General features: G+C 41.7%; 2 long non-coding RNA genes across 2 annotated transcripts; one reads left to right on the plus strand and one right to left on the minus strand.

Moving 5' to 3' along the window:
* Positions 1–384: 384 nt before the first annotated feature.
* Positions 385–10,466, minus strand: LOC307015985. Its single transcript, XR_013801704.1, has 3 exons — positions 10,125–10,466; positions 9,525–9,665; positions 385–7,796 (listed from the first exon to the last, which is right to left on the minus strand). It is a non-coding gene; the product is annotated as an uncharacterized lncRNA (long non-coding RNA).
* Positions 10,467–19,796: 9,330 nt separating this feature from the next.
* LOC307015317 lies at positions 19,797–22,053 on the plus strand. The gene is made up of 2 exons (XR_013801469.1): positions 19,797–19,941; positions 21,914–22,053. It is a non-coding gene; the product is annotated as an uncharacterized lncRNA (long non-coding RNA).
* The last annotated feature ends 356 nt before the right edge of the window (positions 22,054–22,409 follow it).

Here is a 22,409-nt window from a genome sequence, read left to right on the forward strand (position 1 = left end):
TTAGACTTTGTGAAGCCGAAATGTTGTTTCATTCTACTGGCTTTGTTGGCCTGTTTATCTTCCTCAGTACGCAGTATGAGAAGAGTCTCACTGCAAATAGTGGTGGATTACTCTTGCGCTGTTCAAGCTGAAGACTAGTGATCAGAGTGCTGTCCCAACACCCACGGCAGAACTGCTTGAGAAGCTGTTTATCAGAATCGTTTGCAGTGATACCTCCTGTGCTGATCACGTGACTCAATGCTGTATGCAGGCGCTGCAAATAATCCGATGCTTTCTCTCCAGAATTCTGATTGTTGTTCAAGAATTTAGCGAAAAGCTCGTCTCCATTGTCGTGGATATTTTAAACTCGTCAATACTGTAAAGATGTACAATGAGAGTAATCAATAATAAACTGGTGAAAGCAGGCAGCGTTGTCTTTTAAGATCTTTATTCGAAGCCTCGAAGGTACATGTCTCACAGAGTATATATTAGTCTGCAGGAGTGCACACAGGGTATAATGTGTGTGTGTGTTTTATAGAGGACTGATGCTGTGCAGGAGGTAATAAAGTTAAAGACTTAGACAGAAAACTGTTATCTTACAATCCTCCCATAGGGAGGGCCGCATTCTTCAGGTACGACCTTGGCGGGATGCTCCCTTGTGTTACAACAGGTCGAGTTGCTCCAATACAATTTCTAAGCATAATATAATCATTTGGCTTTACCATATAAAGTAACATAAGAAATTGCCACTACATTCCCCCCCTTTTGATCATATATGATCAATCACGAAAATAAAATATCAGACAGGATAGACTGATATAACACATCAATGAATACATTCCATCGCTGGTTTAAGTAAACACATCATAAACATATCATGGAAAGTTGCTGTTTTTGTGGAGGACAGACTCCGTATGTGGAAAGCAAAAGAATACTGAAAAGAGGGAATGGCAATTTTACACACAATTTTACAGTTCAGTGTCTGACTCTTCAGTGTCGGAATCAGTGGGGGCTGAATCTGGGTTGGTCGTAACATTGTCAATGGTTTGAGGTAGAGCGGTGTATTGTACGAATGCAGAGGAGATCATACTAGAAAAGCATTTATTCATGAGGGGAACTACACAGCATGTACAACAGAGGAGCAAGGCTAAGATGGTGAGGAGTGGCGTGACTATTCTGGCCAGCCAAGCTTCCCACCCTCCCGATGTGAGCCAGGACCACCAGTCCCAGCCTACAGGGTCGTAGTCCACATCGTCAGCCTTCATGTCTGCCAGAAGTGTGTTAAGGTGTTGTATGGTGCGAGTCATGTTCTCTGATATGTCTGGAATGTATGTGTAACAAGAGTCTCCAATAACATGACATAGGCACCCCCTTGAGGCAAACAGGATATCTAGAGCAAATTGATGTTGCATTAGCATATTTCTAGTTGCTACCATAAACGGATTCAGCGCCTGAAAACCTTGAGTAACTTCGAAAGTGAGGTTTTCCAATCGTGTGTGTATTTTGTCTATATTATGAGCGTTATTCACGGAGCCCCACCAGGGGAACGCCCCGCTGAAACCCTTCTCGCCCTGAGATGTCATTGAAGCCCTCTTAGCCCTATGGTGGTCGGGATGTCTGAATTCTGGATAGTGGTGTGTGGTATGCATCAATGAGTCGAGAACGGTGATTGCTGGAGTCAAATCCACTAAGGTGCACGTGCCCGTCCAAAGGGTGCTAAGACTTGATACAGCTTGTTTCCGCACAGCCACACATAGTCTTGCGGAGCCCCTGCCCCAGCATCGGTAGGCCATGCTAGGAGAAGAGAGGTATGCGTGACATTAGGGAATGCTTGGGACGAATTGATTCTATCGGGAAATCCTTTTACTAGACAGTCTTTGAGATTGAATTTTTCAGCGCCGCATGTGTTTTTTATGATACGAGTGCAACCCGTGGTTGTGCCAAGGTGTAAGCCTATGCGGTTTTCCCTTCTACTAATGCAGAGACTATGGGTAAGGTTTTCTAGACGGCTGGGGTGAACGCGTGCCACCGGGTCGTACAATTCGAAGGAGTTAGTCATCATCTGGGTGGAGTTTATTGCGCAGTGTGGCGTTCGCCATGTGCTCACATGGTGCTAGTGTAACTGCCATCTATTACATAGCAGATGTAGCCGTCTGCCCGCCCCAGCTTCCTAGGGTTGGGGCAAAGGAAGTAGTTACACGGGTCTAACTGCAATGTGCTATCTTCCCCTTCTCCCAGAGTAATGTTACCAATCCCTGCTTTGATAAGCCCCTTTGACCATACGGTTCCCCCGGATTCCCCAACGTACCTTTTTGCTACTTTGACTTTGATTAGAGGGTTGTGTACTAACCATGGATACATGAAGTATAGGATTATGGCAAACACAAAACCCATAAGGAATATGCAAAGGATCCACTCTACTAGTGTCCAGACCCTCCAACAGTTTCTGCATCGCTCACGGTTGCGTTGTCGTCTTTCCAGGTGGGCGTTAGCCGATTCTTGTCCGAGGGGTTCCATCTTCAATCACTCGCCAGCGATCAGGCAAACAGTTTATGTTGGTGTCGTCGTCTGCTTCGTGGATGTGTCTAGTCTGACTGAGCCCGTGCCTTCATGACCATGTCAATTAAACCCCACACCATGACGGAACAGACGAGGAACCAGAGGCATATGAAAAAGCACAGCTGGCCGTCGCCCATGAGTCTTGTGTGTGGTACTAGGGTGTATGTGCTGCGTGTGTGGTGCTGGTGGTGACTTGGCACGTCACTTGTCGTCGTCTGTTTCTACTGGACCGGCTAGACTTGGGCGGAGATGACAGCTTTGCAGTGGCTGGCGTGGACCCACGTGGCTCTCTCGGCGACCTTGACCGCTGTCTGGGTGACGAGAAGCACCTGGTAGGGACCTTGCCAACGGCTGGATCTCCAGCTCTTTCTCCGGAAGTCCTTGACCAGCACGAAGTCGCCTGGTTGGATACGGTGGAGTGGACCAGTAGCAGGGGTAGGTAGAGCTGCCGCCACCTGGCGTCTGATATCTGCTAAATTGGATGACAGGTTAACACAATATGACAACATAGCATCCTCACACAAAGTTGTGGAGGGGAGAGGACATCCTGGCGCCTTGATCCCAATCTGTGGAGGAGCTGCAAAAAGGATCTCAAACGGGCTGAGTTGACTCCGTGTTCGTTTCCGCATCCTCATGTACATCAGCACAATGGGCAGGGCTTGTGTCCAGGATAAACCTGTGTCTGCGCAGCATTTTGCTAGCTTGTTTTTGATTGTACCGTTCTCTCTTTCCACCGCACCACCACTCTGTGGATGGTAAGCACAATGCTTTCTGATGTCCATGCCAAGGTATTCTCCTATCTGTGCAATGGCCTCATTAGCAAAATGTGAACCATTGTCGCTAGAGATCTTGCTTGGTATCCCCCATCTAGGAATAATTTCCCTTAGTAAAGCTTTAGCCACAGCATTTGCTGTCTGTGCGTTTACCGGAAATGCTTCAACCCATTTGGACCACATGTCAACCATTACAAGACAGTGTTTCTTACCCTCGGATGGACTAAGTTTGATGAAATCCAGCATTAGGTGCTCAAATGGTCTAGTTGGGGGTGGGTGTGCACCTGTTCCTGTAACCTTTACCGGTCTACCAGAATTTTGTGTAATGCAAATTAAACATGCTTCACAATGCTTTTGAGCTGTTACTGTGAATCCCCTTGTGAACCAATGTTGATTGATAGCCTCTAACATCCCCCCTTTTGACACATGATCCAACCCATGTGTCAATTTAGCAAAATGTGAGAAAAAATGCCTCGGGAGACATGGATTGGAATTTGGACCAATCCAGATGCTGGAGGTGGGGTCAAAGGTAGCACCAGCAGTTTTCCACTGTGCTTTTTCTGTTGGTGGAGCTAACTGCTGCATGGCAGTTAGTGACGACATATTGTCAGTGATGGAGGAAACAGGGATGTTAACAAACGAGTGTGCGTGTGGTGCGAGAGGAATCAGGGCGGCTGCCTTTGCAGCTGAGTCAGCAGCAGCATTTCCTAATGAAACGGGGTCGGTGTTGCTGGTGTGTGCAGAGGGGGGCCCCATCAACATACAAAATGAGGTCAGGGTTGGTCAGGGGTACATCTTTTAAGTCAGGTCTGGGAGTACATACAATAAGAAGCTCGGCAACACAGTCGTGTTCGTCACCGTCTTCTGGGAGAGGCATAAGAGATGCTGGGTTCAGAGTGGTACAGCGTTTGACTTCAACATTAGGCATGTCTAACAGGCATGTGTGATACCTAAGATAACGTGCAGCAGAGAGGTGTGATGTTCTCTGTTCACAGAGGATGAGAGAAACAGCATGTGGAACCAACAGTGTTAAAGGTGCATAACCTACAATGTCACGTGAGGAGTTGAGAGGTTTTTCAGCTGCAGCAACTGCACGGAGACATTTAGGCAGGCCAGCAGCTACAGTGTCCAGCTTGGAGGAAAAATAGGCAACAGGCCTCTGTTTTCCCCCATGATCTTGAAGGAGAACTGAGGTCATACACCCATCGCGTTCATCTACTGCCTGTGTAAAAGGCTTGATAGGATCAGGCAGACCTAGCGTCGGCGGGGATTGGAGAGCCAGCTTCATGTTAATGAAGGCTTCGTCGGCTTCCGGCGTCCATATAAGGCGATCCGCAGGTTTCAAACCGGTGACATGCATGATTGTACGGAGTGGCTGTTCGAGCGGAGAATAGTTAGGAATGAATGACCTGCAGTATGAACACATACCGAAAAATGACATCATCTGTCGCTTAGTGACAGGTTTTGGCAGAGCAGCCAATGATGCAATACGCTTATCTGAAAGTGTTTTTCCCTCTCCTGAAATGATGTGACCCAGAAATGTAACTGTCTTTTGCACATACTGAAGTTTAGACAAACTGGCCTTGTGGCCCTCAGCTGCGAGGTGTTGTAACAAGGAGATGGTATCAGCTTCACACTGTTCTGCTGTGGGTGCGCAAATCATGAGGTCATCAACATATTGTATGAGAGCGGTGCCTTTGGAAACTTGTAGAGAGGCCAAACTTGTACACAATGCTTGGTTGTACACAGTGGGAGATTCGCAGTAGCCTTGACACAAACGTGTGAATGTGTATGGCTTACCCTCATATTCAAATGCGAAGACTGTCTTTGTGTACAGGGACACTGAAAAATGCATTTGAGAGGTCTACAACAGTGAAAAAAGCTGCAGAGGCTGGAACCTGAGAGAGAATGAGATAAGGATTTGGAACGAGCGGCGCACGTGCATGTACGGCTTCATTTACAGCTCGTAAATCCTGCACAAATCTCCATTCGTCAGGAGGTTTGTCCCGGATCTCTTTAACAGGAAACACTGGAGTACGTACCGGAGAATCATTACATGGAACAATGACCCCTTGTTTAAGCAGAGAGGTAAAAACTGTCCGGATGCCATCAACAGCTTCACGCTTTAATGGGTACTGGGGTTGGTTTGGGCGGTAGGTAGACTTTGGGGTGATAACAATAGGTTCGGCAGAACGGATTAGACCAACATCATATTTGTGAGCTGCCCAGAGTGTCGGAGGCACATCTTTTAGCGCGGCAGGAAGCTCAGAAATATGAGAGTAACCTGAAAACACAGGCTCCCCTGGGCCTGGCACAGGGTTAAAAGAATCATCCCCAATCAGAGCCAGAGTACGCAGCGCGTGTAAATTACAGTTGACATCGTACTTAAACACATCATGTGACATAGAGTACATGATCTGAGGTGTGTGTGTGGCTGTCCAATCAGTAATAGATTCCCAATCTTTAACGAATGGACCCAAATCCCTCCATTTATCAGTGGGGCCCCTTGCTAGTGAAATGTGTGGGACCGCCCCTGGGATTTGATACAGCTGGTGTTGTGCGGGTGTGAGTGTGACAGAAATAGCGCTGCGCAGCGAGCTCCAATACATCGTTTTAAGCATGATTTCATCATTCACACATTCCAACAGAAACTGTTCATCATAGTATTTGCATTTATCATCAGAAACACTAGCAGTGCAATGCAAATGAGGAGCTTCCATAAACACAGCCAGTGAGGAGACACGCTGACGGGCCAAACGCAACAGTTTCTGAGAATCAGGAAATGTTGCCAGCCATTGATACACATACAACAATTCTTCGTCAAATGAGAGCTTTTGGAACATCATAGGAGATGGTCGTCTGAAATTTCTTAAATGCTGTTTCAATGTTATATTTCAAATATGTACCCTCTTTAACCACAGGCATGTTTTCTAATTTTTCTAATGTATCAATAGCTTGCACGATGTGTGTGTGTATGGCACTTCCCTGTTTTGATGCTGCAGGCAGAGGTCCCGTCTCACTCGACCGAATTCCCTCCTCTTCCTCCACCTCCTCCCGCAGACGATGTCAGTTTGAAGAATTGTCATTGTTTTGAGCAGATTGAGTGTCTTTATTTTGGGTGTTCTTCGGACATTCAGCGATAAAGTGACCCATTTCACCGCAGTGGAAACAAGCACCATTATTGCCAGTGTAGTTGCCTCCTCGTCCTCTGCCTTTTCCTCTGAAACCTCCACGGCCTCGGACACCTCCCCTGCTTCCTTGCCCCCCCCTGCCACGGCCGTCTCCTAGGGTTGGTGTGACCAGGCGGTTGTAACGGCTTGGACCATGGTCAGTTGGGCCTTGTCTTTGCGGTCGCGGCGTTTCTTGGCGTTTTTCTTCTTTCTCTATGATTTTTTTTTTAAGGTGTTCGGGCTGAGTTGTGTCCCCGTTTTGGGTGGTGTAGATGGAGATTCCCCGACAGGTGGAACTGCCTCTGCTGGATCCCCACCCACGTCACCGGCGTCCAGATGGTTTGGGTCTCGATACGTCAGGAGAGGTGGATGGACCTGAGGGTGGAACGGAAATCCGTGGTCGAGGAGAGGGTCCCTCGTACCTGTAAGAGACGGATACAGAGAAGTGGATGTCTGGTGGAATGGATTGTGTGATTTCGGACACCATTTATTTTCCCTTTTACCTTCACTTTCATCATCCACCTTTATTTTCTTTATTGCCGAGGCCAACTGCCTCCTTTCACGGCATTCTGCTTCACCCTCCCAGTATTTTAACCACTTTCTGTGACTTTCTATCTTTTCTAACTCTTTTACTTTAATTGTACTCTTCTTTCTCATTCCATCTTCACACTCTTGTAATTTTGTCCTTTAGGTCTTTGATTTTTTATTTACTCAAAGATCCTCCCTTTGGAAATCCGAACATTTCCGTCCATATATTTAATTTAGACAGACTGCTTTCACCATATTTTGCTCGCATGACATCTACAATTGGGCCCTCAGGAGGCTCTGCCCCCTTACTTTGCTTGGTCCCCATGGAGAAAGTCTTTAAGTGTTACCAAAACACCCCGTGTTACCAAAACACTATTTTTCACCCGTCGGTGATGTGATATTTGTTCCTCAGTACAAATCACACAAAAACTGATCATAAAACCTTTTACGACGGATATACCAAATATCCTACGGATATACCAAATATCCTACTTTTGAGCAACCCGCTTAATAAATGTCATGGAGGTTAATTACGTTTGACTTTTAAACAATTAGAAATTGTACATCTCACCGAGCATTGAAGGCCTTTTGAGTTCATTGGATCTTGTGAAGTCAATCGGTTTCACCCCGGCGCTGGTCCTCTCGTCCCGTACGTTTTCTGTCGAGGTAGAGGAGAATCCGAGGATCCCGGAGCGACCACCAGCGTCCGTAGGTGTCCCCGATGGAGCTTTCAGAGATCCCACTCTTCTGACACCAATTTGTCGTGGATATTTTAAACTCGTCAATACTGTAAAGATGTACAATGAGAGTAATCAATAATAAACTGGTGAAAGCAGGCAGCGTTGTCTTTTAAGATCTTTATTCGAAGCCTCGAAGGTACATGTCTCACAGAGTATATATTAGTCTGCAGGAGTGCACACAGGGTATAATGTGTGTGTGTGTTTTTTATAGAGGACTGATGCTGTGCAGGAGGTAATAAAGTTAAAGACTTAGACAGAAAACTGTTATCTTACAATCCTCCCATAGGGAGGGCCGCATTCTTCAGGTACGACCTTGGCGGGATGCTCCCTTGTGTTACAACAGGTCGAGTTGCTCCAATACAATTTCTAAGCATAATATAATCATTTGGCTTTACCATATAAAGTAACATAAGAAATTGCCACTACACCATCCTCTACAGTTGCATAGGCAGAATCAAGTAAATTCAAGTACTCTTTTGGAGAGGCATGTGGGCCTAAACATTTTACTATGTTTGCAGCTGGAGCTGAAAGACTTTCCATGATTTTCCTCACCATCTGGAAGTCAGAGATTGATGGATCGTTCAAGTAAAATTGCACATGGCTACGCCATGTGTCATAGTCGACCTCGAAGTTGGGATGTGGAATTCTCCCAGAGAATGGTTTCAGTCTGTAAGGAGAATGGACTTGTGATGCAGCTTCACTCTTGACAATGTGCTCAACTACAACACGCTGCACTTCAGGCGTGCTGAGTTGATCTGAAGGTAAGTCAAAGAAGAGCTGATTCTACTTCCTATCATAGGGGAAAAACTTTTGCCCTTTGCTCCATTAAAGGGCTCAGAAGGGGCTTGATTTGCCGTCAGCTATGCTCCGAGAGGTTGATATCAGTTTGTGCAATGTGTGGCTCAGGATCTCCATGTTCATTGTTCTCAAGTGGAGTTTTGTGTGCAACAGACTCACTGATCCTGCCCAACTCATCACGTAGGATAGCTTCAAATTGTCTGCCGCTCAGCTTAGCTAAGTTTTTCAAACCAGAGAGATAGGTCTCTGTTGCAGTGGCACCTGCATCACTTGTGTAAACACTGGAAAGACTCTGAATGAAGTGAGAGACTTGAGAATCGGCAGAACATGGTCTTCTGTAAGGCAAGAAGTTTTCTTCTAGTGCTTTCACAGCAGCACCAGACATATATTCTACAATTACCGGGGTTACAGGATCTGTGATTGGTACTTCAATTACTCTAGAGAAAGACCCATACTACTTGAGAAAATTAAAAACCTCCTCATCTACTTCAGTGTTGGTAAAGCCACTGACTAACAGATTTTCACATTTTCTTTCACAATAATATCCATCTTTGTGGTTCAAACACTGTAAATCCCCTTCTCAATGAAAAAATGCAATACAAATTATCACTGAAATCTCAAAATAACACATACAAATTAAGTCACACTTCAGTCACTCAAGGTGTCCCTTTAACTATGTTTAAAACCTCTCCTGGCTAGCTCGCCACTTTGTGTAACCAGTCTGTCAGGTGTGTGAAAACTGGACCAGTATTCCAGGTTCTTAAAGGATGGGTAATAAATGAAGTCGAACACCAGAGTGAATGAAGTGAATACTGAGATTTTATAAAGGAAAAAATATATATATTGGCACAGGAATAAACAACATTCTTCTAAATAAAGCGCTTGACACTTGGGTGCACCCCAAATAAAATTAAAATAAACCCCCAAAAGAAAATAGTTCTTTGATCAGTTCCTGTAAGGTCCTCTCAAAATCCTACCACTGGTAGTGGAAAGATGAGGTATTCAGGCCGTCATTGGTAGCTCGCCATCCCCCTCGTCAGGGAGAAAATCCAGAGTCCACAATCCAGAATCCAGAAAATCCACAATCCACAATCCAAGGGTATCATAAAAAACCCAGCCTGTGTAATATAACACAGCTTAAAACATTGCAAATGTATCTTCAACACATGTGCATCAAATATCATAACTGTGCAGTGCTAAATTATCAATGCAAATATACAACACATTTAGATACCATAATATGGAAAACTGTTGCATTGTAAATAAAAATTCATTCTACATGCACTACTAAAAACACACTGACGTCAATAACCATGAAATCATGAAATGTAGATCAAGATAAGCATTTACACTTTAAACATTAATGCTCAAAACATTGTAGTAAACAAAATAAACTTCTAGTGCTTATTAGCACTGTATAGTAATACACACTATATAGCTACTGTAACTATCAACCATAACTCATATTAGCTCAATTTAACTGAACTCTCAAAAGAGCTAGGTGGCTAACACACCACGAGGCCCGCAGCATGCAGGCAGCAACTAGCATGTAGCATGTAGCGTGTTGCTTCACTCACCGAGGAAAATAAAACAATGAAAACTCCCGCTTTCCAAAGCAGCTCCAACCTCCAGCAACAGCCTCAGAGATTGGTCCACCGCCGCCCGCTAACTCTCAATTTGAGCTGTTTTTTGCATATGATGATCAAAAGTGTCTCCGTTCTTCCAGCATGACGCTGCTCCCTCACACACACGTCTTCAACGTGCCCTCACTAACCTGAGTGAGGAGGCGGGACTTGGCGGATTTTAGTCCAACTGCAATCATGATTGCATTATGAACCATTAAGCTTAGTTAACCTTGTAACATTGATTTATCCAGTGGGTTACACCATCATTAAAAAAGCACATAAAATCATTGCTACTTAGTGCTATGGGAATAGAAGGCTCAGTCGAGCTGTGGCTCTCTGTCAGCCTGGCTGCAGTGCTGAAATTAAATCGCTTTACGCAGTACTTTCTTATATTCATTGAGAGTAATATGCCAAATGCAACAAGATTCTTCAAGTTTAGTGGAACGCCATATCCTTTCAAGTTGTCTCAACTTTTGCTTTATTTTGCGGGTTCCGGCATTATGCCATGGAGGTAGTCTATGTTGTTTGATTTTCTTCTTTTTCAAAAGGAGCAACATAGTCTAATTGTATTCACAGCGCATCTGTAGCACTATCAACAACATGATCAATTTGGGATGGCGTACATTTTGTATAAGTTTCCTCCCTTACATGCAGACATGCTATCGAGTTAAGTATTGGTGGAATCTCTTCCTTAAATTTGGCTATAGCACTAACAGATAGGTTTCTGCTGCAGGAGCTTTTGACAAATGGTTTTTAGTCTAGTATAACAGTACTTCAAATGTTACCAAAAAATGGTCGGATAAAGCAGGATTATGCTATATTATCAATACCATAAGTCAGAACAAGGTCAAAAGTGCAATTATAACAGTGGGTTGGTTTATTTACGCTGACGGAAACCAATATAATCTAATATAGAGTTAAATGCAACAGTAAGGCTATTTTTATCATTGTCAACATGCACTGGTCTGAAAGACTACTGTGTGGCTGGTCTTCCTATATTTCACTATTGTTGTGCTAGGATCTCCCTTTTGTTTTTTTTCTCAGGACTTGACCACAGTAACTTTTGTTTAAAGTGGACCTATCATGCTATATTTGACAAATATATTGTAGGGCCATACCTATAAAAAACATGTCTGTTAAGTTTTGTTTTCAAAATACCAAACAGATCACCCATTGTAGCCATGCCCCTTACTGCTCAAACCCCTCTTCTTCTTCTTCTTCTTCTTTTCTTTAATGGCGAATCGCTTCCACTTGGAGCATATATCGCCACCTACTGTTTAGTTATTAAATGTTCATACTAAATCCTTGTCCTCAGACCAGTGCTTTTGAGGAATTTGAAGATCAGCTTGTTTGCTTCATTTCTTGATTTACTTTCAAATATTGCCTTGAAATCCATGTCCTTGATGTTGAGTTGTTCCAGTGCAGTTTTCAGAATGAATCGTTGTCTGTTATAGTCCGGGCAGCTAAAAAATACATGATGTATTGTCTCTGGTTGTTGGCAACCATCACAATTGCCATTTGGATGTTTTCCAATCAGATGCAGTGATGAGTTTAGTCCAGAGTGTCCCAATTTTATCCTGCTGTTGATGCTCTGCTCTCTTCTACTACTCCCCCAAGTGCTTCCTGTTCCTACTTCCCTTTGTATCTGATATAAATGTCTTCCTTTGGTGTTACTGTCCCATAGTTTTTGCCATTGTTGCTTGATAACCACTTTAGTAAAAGATTTGACTTCTGCTCTACTGATGGGTACCATAATATCAATCTGGTTTGCTTTCAAACCACATTTTGCCAGTTGATCCACTACTTCATTCCCTCTAATGCCCACATGCGCTGGAACCCACACAAATTGAACAACAATTCCCAAATGAACTAACCTAAACATGCTTTGTAAAATTTTATGTAAAATATCCTGACGACATTCTGAAGAGAAGTTGTTTATACTCTCCAGAGCTGCACTGGAGTCAGAGCAAATGACCACTCGCATTGGCTGTATTTCCTCTACCCACTGAAGTGCTAGAGAGATAGCCATCATCTCTACTGTATATACTGCAATGTGATCACTTGTACGCTTTCCCACTTTGACTTTTAACTCAGGAACATAAAATGCACAACTCGTTAGACCATTTTCTGGATTTTTGGATCCATCAGTAAATATTTTTATAAAGTGCCCATATTGTTCATGTAGAACAGTGTTCACATAAGCCTGTACATTGAATTTGTTTTTCATTGAATGTACCCGTTTCAATAGTGATAAATCTACTATGGGTTGAGGTAGCAACCATGGTGGAACAGCTGATAACAACACCGTCGGACTAATATTCCATTCCTTAACTTTGAATTCCTTACATATTTCCGAAACACAAAAACAAAAACTTTCTTTTTTTATTTTGTTATTTTCCCAACTTGTTTGTAGAGTTTGTTTAGTAGGGTGAGTATCATTATGACCCTGTAGATTTGCCCAGTAATTAACAATTAACTGCTTTCTCCTCAAAGAAATAGGTACTTCTCCGACCTCTACCTGAAGTGCCGACACTGGTGTAGATCTTACTGCCCCACAGCATATCCTTAGTGCTTGTGCCTGGACTCTATCTAATTTTTGAAGAGAAGAGTATGCAGCTGACCCATACACTATTAGTCCGTATTCTATGGCTGATCTAATTAAGGCCGTGTATACGTTCCTCAAAGCAGCTTTATCAGCCCCCCACTTAGTGCCTGCCAAGCACCTCATAACATTTAAAACCCTTTTACATTTATCTACGACTTTATCAATGTGAGTACTCCATGTGACTCTCTCGTCCAACCATATTCCCAGAAATTTAAATGTCTTCACTTTCTTTAGATCTTGTCCATAAAGTTTTAACCTAACCTCCTCACCTATCCTTTTCCTCGTAAAAAATAAAGTTTCAGTTTTTTCCACCGACAATCTAAACCCCCATGTCAGAGACCAGCTTTCAATTTCCCTAATGGCTTCCCGAATCTTAGCTACAATATATTTTACATTTCTGCCCCTTTTCCAAATAGCTCCATCATCTGCAAAAAGTGACTTACCAATATCAGATCCTACTTGTGTATATATATCATTGATCATGATAGAAAATAAAAGAGGACTGATGACACTCCCCTGCGGGGTTCCATTTTCAACTTCATGCCTTCGAGAATATGACTTGCCAACTCGGACTCTGATGGCACGGCCAAACAAAAAATCCATAATCCAATTATATACATTACCTCCCAGACCCATAATGTCCAGTTTTATTAATAATCCTTCCTTCCACATCATATCGTAAGCTTTTTCCACATCAAAGAATACAGCTACAACACACTCCTTGTTCGCCTGGGCTTTCCTGACTTCAGACTCCAGGCACAGCAGTGGATCTAAAGTACTCCGCCCTCTTCTAAACCCACTCTGATGAGGAGTCATTAGTTCATTTTTCTCAATGTAGTATGTTAGCCTTTCTGTTATCATTCTTTCCATAACTTTACACAAGTGTGATGTCAGAGCTATAGGTCTATAACTGCCTGGACTGGTTGGATCTTTCCCAGGTTTCCTAATAGGAATAATGACTGACTCTTTCCATATTATTGGCAGCTTCCCTTTCTCCCAGATCTTATTGTACATCTCCAGCAGCTTTCCTAATGCAAAATCACTTAATTTGGTCAACATTATATAACATACATTATCTTTCCCAGGAGCAGTCATTTTACACTTACTTAATGCTCTTCTCAACTCTTGAATAGAGAAAGGTATATTTACAACACTCTGCGACGAATGTCTTTCTTCATATACATTAGGATGCTCATCTAACACTTCCTGCCTCCTGATCTTACCTTCTTCTGTCAAATTTTCCGAAGAATGAACTTTGACAAAATTTTCAGCTAGAATTTCTGCCTTCTCCAAAGCACCAGTGGCAACTTCCCCTCCAATCTCTAATACTGGCAGGTTACTCTGATGTCTTATTCCCCTCATCTTCTTAATCATTCCCCATACTTTATCTAATGGTGTAGTTCTCCCAATACTTGAACAGAATCCTCTCCAACACTCACTTTTTGCTCTTTTAACAATGTTCCTTACCTGAGCCTGTGCCTTTTTATATTCTAATAAATTATGTAATGAATGTGTCTTTCTTAGCTTTCCAAACAGCCTGATTTTGTTTCGGATTGCATCATTAAAGTCTTTGTTCCACCACGGTACGCTCAAACCCCTCTTTTGCAGCCCTGTTAGATAAATGTGGATCTTGGGTCCTTAGCTTGAAAAAAGAAGAAGAAAAGGAGGCGGAGCTAATGCCTGATCAGAATTCTACCGGAGATAAAGTTACATTTGGTTGTGATAAAACGCCATCCTATTTAAACCACGTAAAAGATTATTTCTGGAACAGTATGGAGCTCAAATGCTTTTTCTCTTGCAGGTTTATCACTAGGTGAGTTCTTTTTTTTATTTCTTGCTTTTTAAACACGTATCCGCTCGTTGTACGCCCGTTTTTAAAAGATTTGGGTACGGAAGGAAAAGAGAGAGGGTTTTATTTTCTGACGCTGCGTGAGTTCCCTCACGCACCGGGGACACATATTTATGTATAAAAGACATCACAAAGTGCATTTTGCATGATAGGTCCCCTTTAAGTAAATATGTTTTTTCTTTTTTTCTTGATAACCTATCTAAGTATGTTTCAGTAGGTTGATGATGTCAGTCAAATCGACCAGACAAAATGTAACAAAAATTTAAACAGATAAAATTGATGAGCTGCTATAAAATAGTCAATTGACCTCTCTGAAGGCTAAACTGCTGCCATTCCCACAATCACACACAGACCCACAATCATTTTAAGGACAATTTCTACAGAGAAATCAAGTCTAAGCACATTGAAATATAACCCGCTGTGAATCTTGCGATCACCCTTTATTCAAATTCATCATCTGAGCAGCTATGGCGACTACCTCTCCCAGTGCTCTGATCGCTGCATAGATATTCACAGGATTCTGCTTTAGCCTTGTCTTATTCAACTTGAGGCAATGTGACGCACAGATGCTTTAAACAAGAACACAGCCGAAAGAGAAAGCCTTGAGAGCACGAGTTAAAATGCAGCAGATGGTGCAATGCAACAGCAGCTGAGCTTTAAGTCAAACCCTTTTAAGTGCAGAATGAATGTACAGTGCAAAGTTAAATCCTCACTGCCTGAACAGTGTAAATCAGATGGTTTTTCCCATTTCCACATTTATTTGACTATTTACACCTAATTTTGTAGCTTGCTTTTCTGTTGTAAAAATCATTGCGTCAAATGTTCCTAGTGGCCAAACAGTAGTACTACAACGTTGGTGTTTTTTCAAGTGACATCGTTGGGCCTAAACATACTTTTGTTCTTACATTGGAAAAGAGACCTCCGCAGATTGAAGGTGGAGTTTAAGGGGATGGTGCATGTGCTATAGGACCGTATAGGACCAATCGCAAAATATCCCTGGAATAACTGAGCATCATTCATTGGAATGAATGGCGCCCTGCTTCCAATGCCTTATACATCCATTACAGAGAGAAAAAAGCTTTACAATTGTTTTCATTGTTTTATTATCACTATTGAACATTTATATTTTAATTGAACCTTTCATGTTAAACAATAGCCATTATGAAGCCTCCTCCTTAAGTCAATTAAAAATGTTTATTTGTAGACTACACCCCATAACTCCAAGCTCTTCAACTAATTTGTTTTATGGTTGACTTCAGTTTAATACACACAAATTAACTCAGCTCTGTGAATAAATGCACCTTTATCTTAGGTGTACCTACAATCCAATCTGAATGGAGATTTTTCAATGACGCTGTGTGTGTGTGTGTGTGTGTGTGTGTGTGTGTGTGTGTGTGTGTGTGTGTGTGTGTGTGTGTGTGTGTGTGTGTGTGTGTGTGTGTGTGTGTGTGTGTGTGTGTGTGTGTGTGTGTGTGTGTGTGTGTGTGTGTGTGTGTGTGTGTGTGTGTGTGTGTGTGTGTGTGTGTGTGTGTGTGTGTGTGTGTGTGTGTGCGCCATACTGAGGTTGGTAATATGTACTCCCTGACACCATGTAGAGCTGGTAAAGCTTATCTAAAGGTCTTCCTCCAACACCGGAGATACACAGTGGGAACAAAATGGATATCCTGCTGAGACACACACACACACACACACACACACACACACACACACACACACACACACACACACACACACACACACACACACACACACACAAACACATAATCCCAATGGAAGTGAAGTGAGAGCAGTGAAAAGGGTGTCATGTGGAGTGATTGGAACAGTAACCTTTATTTTTATTTGTAACATTATTTTCCACGTGTGAAGCAGATGACTCTGTAATAGAATGCTTGTATTCCTTTTGTCTACTTTAGAATTTTTTTTTTCTTACTGAAAAGAGCTGCACTTTTCTGTATCCCGTGTTAAGAAAAACTGTAAGAAATGATTGAAATACCAAGTAGTTAAGCCATGTTTACCCTCACCAATGATGTCATTTTTTACAGATGAGTTTGTTTATCTGTTGGATTGTTTGCCTGTAAATAGGATTACAGAAAAAAGTACCTGTCCCTATTCTCGTGAAACTTGGTACAAAGATAAAGCCACAGAAGAATCCATTAATATGTGCATTTGATCCGAATAACACAAATATGTTTGACTTTCATTAACATTGGGAGATGGGGCACTTGTGATGAATTTTTGTTGTTTCGAAATGTCAGAGAAATTTGGTCAATTCACGTAAACAGTCTTGACAATGTTGACTGAAAGATTTGAACAATGTAACATTTTTTATGTATTTTGATAATCACACGGAAGAAGGATGAACTACTACATGGCCAAGAAAAAATTGGACTATCCAAGGAGCATGTGAATGCAGAATGGGCCTTGTCTGAAGTAGAATGGAGAAGTACATTTCTAGTTAACCAGATAAAAGAAAGGTCAACGTGGCATTAAAGAAAATTAGATCAATACATAGTGAGTGTACCACGCCACACCGACACAATTTTACTATGCAGGCAAACACACTTATCCTTGTATCTCAGTGTTTTGACTAATTCTGCCCACCAGGATTGAAGGAAGAATGTAATCTTGGTAAAGAAAAGGCTTTTTTTTCTAACGATGTGTATTTCAAAAGAACATTGAAACAAGCAATATTGACATCGGCATAACACATATTATGTTGAGTGTTACTGCTGAATATGAAATCTTTCAAAATATAATTTAGTTTTATTTTATTTTTTTAGACGAGAGAGCTATACAGATATACTGTACATTAAAATATAAGTGTTGGAAATTATTTCTGTCTTTACTTTAGATATTTAACCTTTCTGCCTGTTGACGTTTACGACCAACCCTGAGTAAGGAATGTGATAATGCAGTTATGTAATGTTATTCTCAGTTTTACTATCGGTCATGGAGGGTTTTATGACTGTGAGAACGCTGGCTTTCTAAGCCCCACAGACAGGTGATTGAGTATTTCCAGATATCGGGGATATCTCCAGTGTTCCCAGTGTTTACGCACCATCCCCCAATATGTGGATTAACTCTCGGTAAACTATAGTTAAATGGTCTATCGAGAGATAGGCTGGTCAGATTTGACATGGCAACCCACCAGGGCAGTCAGAGTCTCTGGCTGTGTGACTTGTGATGTGAATTTTCTCCGGCCGATACTTGTAAATAAACATCAGTGTTTGACATCAAAGCTCCAACTCTCCTCGTGTCTCTCTGAGTCCTGACTCTCCATTGCTGCAGAAGTTTCCCTTACAATAAGGAATACATTACAATACAATAAATGTTCCTATTTTACTCAAATATATACACTGCGTTACATACTATAGTTGTTTTTTTTTTTTTACTGATGACTGTACATTTGAATTAGATTGACCAAGGAGCAGAGATGAAATACCGCCCCTTCAGGCCCGGTTCCAGAACAAAATGATTCAGGGTGCATCTGAGATTAGAGAGGGTGCAGTGGTAAAGTGCTATTTTTATAAGTGGGGAGTGGATTTTTTTTTGGAAGGTTCCTAAACTAAATGGACTAATCGACTGCAACCCAGGTCCCTTCACTCCTTATCCTGGGTTCTGTTCCAATACTCCATTTAGCTTAGGAACCTTCCTAACAAAATGAAATGACCCGGAAGTATGTCAGTGGCAGCCATGTTAAGTGCCGTTCCAATTCTCTAAATGAAAGGAAAGGAGGTTTCAAACTTCCTTTATAACCTCCTTTAGCTTAGGAACCACTGGATCTCCCTAAAACCCCTGTCACACTCTCCCGAAATTGACACCCGATGGACACACGATTAAGGAAATGTTCAAATTCGGCTCTGATCGTAACAACATCGGGCCATTCGTGAGGGCATCTTAAGCCATCGTATGACCGCCAGTGGAGTTTTTCAGGCTCCGGCAGCAACTTCGGGAGCAGTGGCAACATCTTTGGCATCACAAAGCATTGCCGAAGGTTCATTTTCGTGTTGACTTTGTGTGTTCATTTTCCCCCCCGTAAGGCATTTGTGAGGGCATTTTAAGCCAGGGGTTCCCAAATTTTTCAGCCCGTGACCCCCAAAATAACAGTGCCAGAGACTGGCGACCCCCTGTCGACGGGGGGTAGTGCTAGTGAATTAATTTCAGTAAAAAACAAAAAAAAGTTTGAGAAACACTGCGCTAGTGGATTGTCAAAGAAAAAAATGTCTATGCAAACGTTATTGTTAATAATAATTAAGCAAAAAAATTATTAAAAAAATTAATCAATTTTTTTTTATAGTTCTTTTTTTTTTATTTTCCATTTTAATTTTGTAATCATCTCGCGACCCCCACTCGGGGTCTCGCGACCCCCACTTTGGGAACCCCTTTCTTAAGCCATCGTATGACAGCCGGTGGAATTTATCAGGCTCCGGCAGCAACTTCGGGAGCGGTGGCAAAATCTTTGGCATGCCAAAGATGGCTTAAAATGCCCTCACAAATGGCCCGATGTTGCTACGATCAGAGCAGAATTTGAACATTTCCTTTATCGTGTGTCCATCTGGTTGTTTTATTGCACAACAAAATCATGTAAACATATTATGTAAATAACCCAATTTGTGTTCTGTGAAACTAAAAAGGATATCATATATTATTTTGAAGGCAAGGAAGTTATTGTTGCTATGGAAACAACATGACGGAGAAAACTTAATATCTTCTAAATATAAAGACGGAGAAAGTAATGAACAAAGTTGGAAAATATCAGTACAGTATCATAATACTTTAACACAATTGTTTGTGTTAAAAACAACAGCATCAGAGCACGGTGCAGAGTCTCTAGATGAGTCCCTCGTTCTTATTAAACATCCATGTTGTATTCCGTTGTATAGAAAACTGTAGTTTCCATAGTTTCACCACAGCAGCAGACGCACACAATGACGTCCGCTGGCGCATCATAAACACGTCAGATAGGATTCTCTAAAGTACTGCAGTCTCTTCTCCTAAGTCCTTTTGAATTCTCCTATCCACTATCCCTTAACCCCGTGACGTTTCACTCAGAGGTCAAGGAATAGGAGATAGGGTTAGAATTTAGGAGCTGATTTTTGGATTATCGGAACGCAACCCTTGTGTGTGTCTCCCGCTCTCATCAGCGTCCGCCCCGCCCCTGATTGTTTCCACCTGTGCCAATTACCTTTTGTTTAAATTCCCCAGCTTTCCTTTGTCTTGTGTCAGTTCGTCTTGTCCTGTCTCCATGCCAGTAGTCTGCTTCCCAGCGATTGCATATCTTGTCTCAAGCCTGATTCATGCTCCTGAAACTCTTTGTAAGTTTTGTTCCTCACGCAGTGAGCGATTTTCTTTTTGCTTTTTTTTGTCACCTCGTGAGTGCGTCGATCATCTTTTGTATACATATTTTGGAAATAAAGTGTATTACTTATATTTTACCTCTGTCTCCCAAGTCGTGCATTTGAATGCAGGGTTAGGATTAGGGTTAGGGTTAGGGTAATGAGGATTGTGAATCGAGTGGCCCATGGTGGTGGTGGGGTTATGGTATGGGCAGGCGTATGTTATGGACGACGAACACAGGCCACTCGATTCACAACATTACCCGAACCCTAACCCTTACCCTAACCCTCACACCAGATACTGACTGGTTTTCGGACCCCCCCAAGAAAGCAAAAATGCATGTTTCAGAGTGGCCTTTTATTGTGGCCAGCCTAAGGCACACCTGTGCAATAATCATGCTGTCTAATCAGCATCTTGATATGCCACACCTGTGAGATGGGATGGATTATCTCGACAAAGGAGAAGTGCTCACTATCACAGATTTTTTCAGATTTGTGAACAATATTTGAGAGAAATGGTTATTTTGTGTATATGGAAATGTTTTAGATCTTTGAGTTCATCTCATGAAAAATGGGAGCAAAAACAAAAGTGTTGCGTTTATATTTTTGTTCAGTGTATATATAGGTCTTTGCAAGGTAATGTGGTAATGTACATATTATTTCAAAGTTCTATATAACTACATTAATTAATCATTGTACTTATTTCCATTCAATGCAGATTGAGGTTTGCGGATTGCCCAAGACAATTCAATGTATAAAGACAATATTGTTTGATTACGGTATGTTTTATTGTATGAAGCAACATTTTTAGTTTAGATATTTCACCCAGGACCGGAACCGGATGTTTATATCCGCTCGACGTCAGCTGATCAGTTTAAGATTAGTAAATTATTAAATATTTGATAATTGTACATTATTGTTAAAACACATAATCTGAACCACAAGTTTTCACTAAATGTTTCCTTTAATTGTTTAAGTTTTTTTATATTATTAGAGAATAATAGAGACATTCGCTGCAGAATGTGACGTCATAGAAAAGCGCCACTCACAACGAGCGCGCATTCATGACGTCATCCCCCTGTTTATGTGCACGCGCTGCCAGAGTGCCCGCTCTTTCAAATTCCAACCGCTCGCGGATACAGGAAAACACAACAGACAGAACAAACATACAAATTAAATTACATTAATGTCACCATGTGCACGTTTGCCTTGGTAGAGTGGACAGAAGGTAGTGACAAGGGACTTAGGAGCATTCTGCCGATTGACTGTGTTCGAGATTTTAATGAAGAGGATTACTTGAATGGTGACGAAGAAACTCCTGAGGAGTTTTTGTTGGAATGGCGCCATGGACGCAAGGGAGCTAATAGACAGTGGCCGGTGTATAGAATATGTAGTCGTTAATAACCCCATGACACTAATTGTTCTCCTCTGCAGTGTTAAATAACCAGCATCTTCACCCTTAATCAATGACCATGCCCTTTGTACTGTGTTTGTGCCATATCGTGTCTTTAATTAATTTTCTTGATTCCAATGCATATCTTATTGCTCTTCTGGTAAACAACCTGTGCTGATGATCTCTGTTGTTTGTATACAAGTGAAGTTCATGTGATGTCATTTTTTTTTTTAAAACAGTATTTTGAAAAGCCAAACTTTACCTAATTCTAACTAATAATTGTAAACTTAGCAGCTTCTTAGACAGATTTGGTAAATGCACTGACTTTTCAGATAATCCAAAAATAATAGTAATGATATATGAAACAAATCACTAATAAAATAGATCATCTTTTTGAATAAAGGCTTTGGGCTTTATCTGCCAATAAACTCACAGGGGAGCTCGTACACTACACCAGGTGGTTTGGCAAAACTTTGGAGTGGAATGCTTGGAGTCTGTAGAACACTTGGGAGCATTTTTACACTGTCATCTCATTATGTCCTTTTCTTTTCTCTGTAGAGGCAACAATGAAGAAGTGGCCACACACAACGAAGGGCCAGCTGGGTACAGCCATCAACAACAAGCTGACAGAGCTCAGGGTTCGCCAAAAGCAGACTACATAATTGACATTTATTGACAATAAATGTTAATGACTTATACATTTTGTGTGTTGTATTTTTTTATGTAGGTAGGCTATGTATAATCCTTGAACATAGGTGTAAATAAACATATGTGCACATATAGGCTAAATTTATATGCGCATATATGTGAAACTTATGCACATACATGTTTTACATATATGTGCATTTATGTGAAACCTATATGTAAAACCTATATGTGCATCCTATATGTGCGTATATGTGAAACCTATATGTGCATATACACTGCACCCATATATGTACAGTGTCTGCATATATGTGCATATATGGATATATATGTACATATAAGTTCAGAGACCTATATGTAGGGGTCCAATTTCGGATATGTCACATATATGTTAAACATATATGTGACA

Source organism: Notothenia rossii, assembly GCF_949606895.1.
Source record: "Notothenia rossii genome assembly, chromosome: 8".
NCBI classification, from domain to species: Eukaryota; Metazoa; Chordata; class Actinopteri; order Perciformes; family Nototheniidae; genus Notothenia; species Notothenia rossii.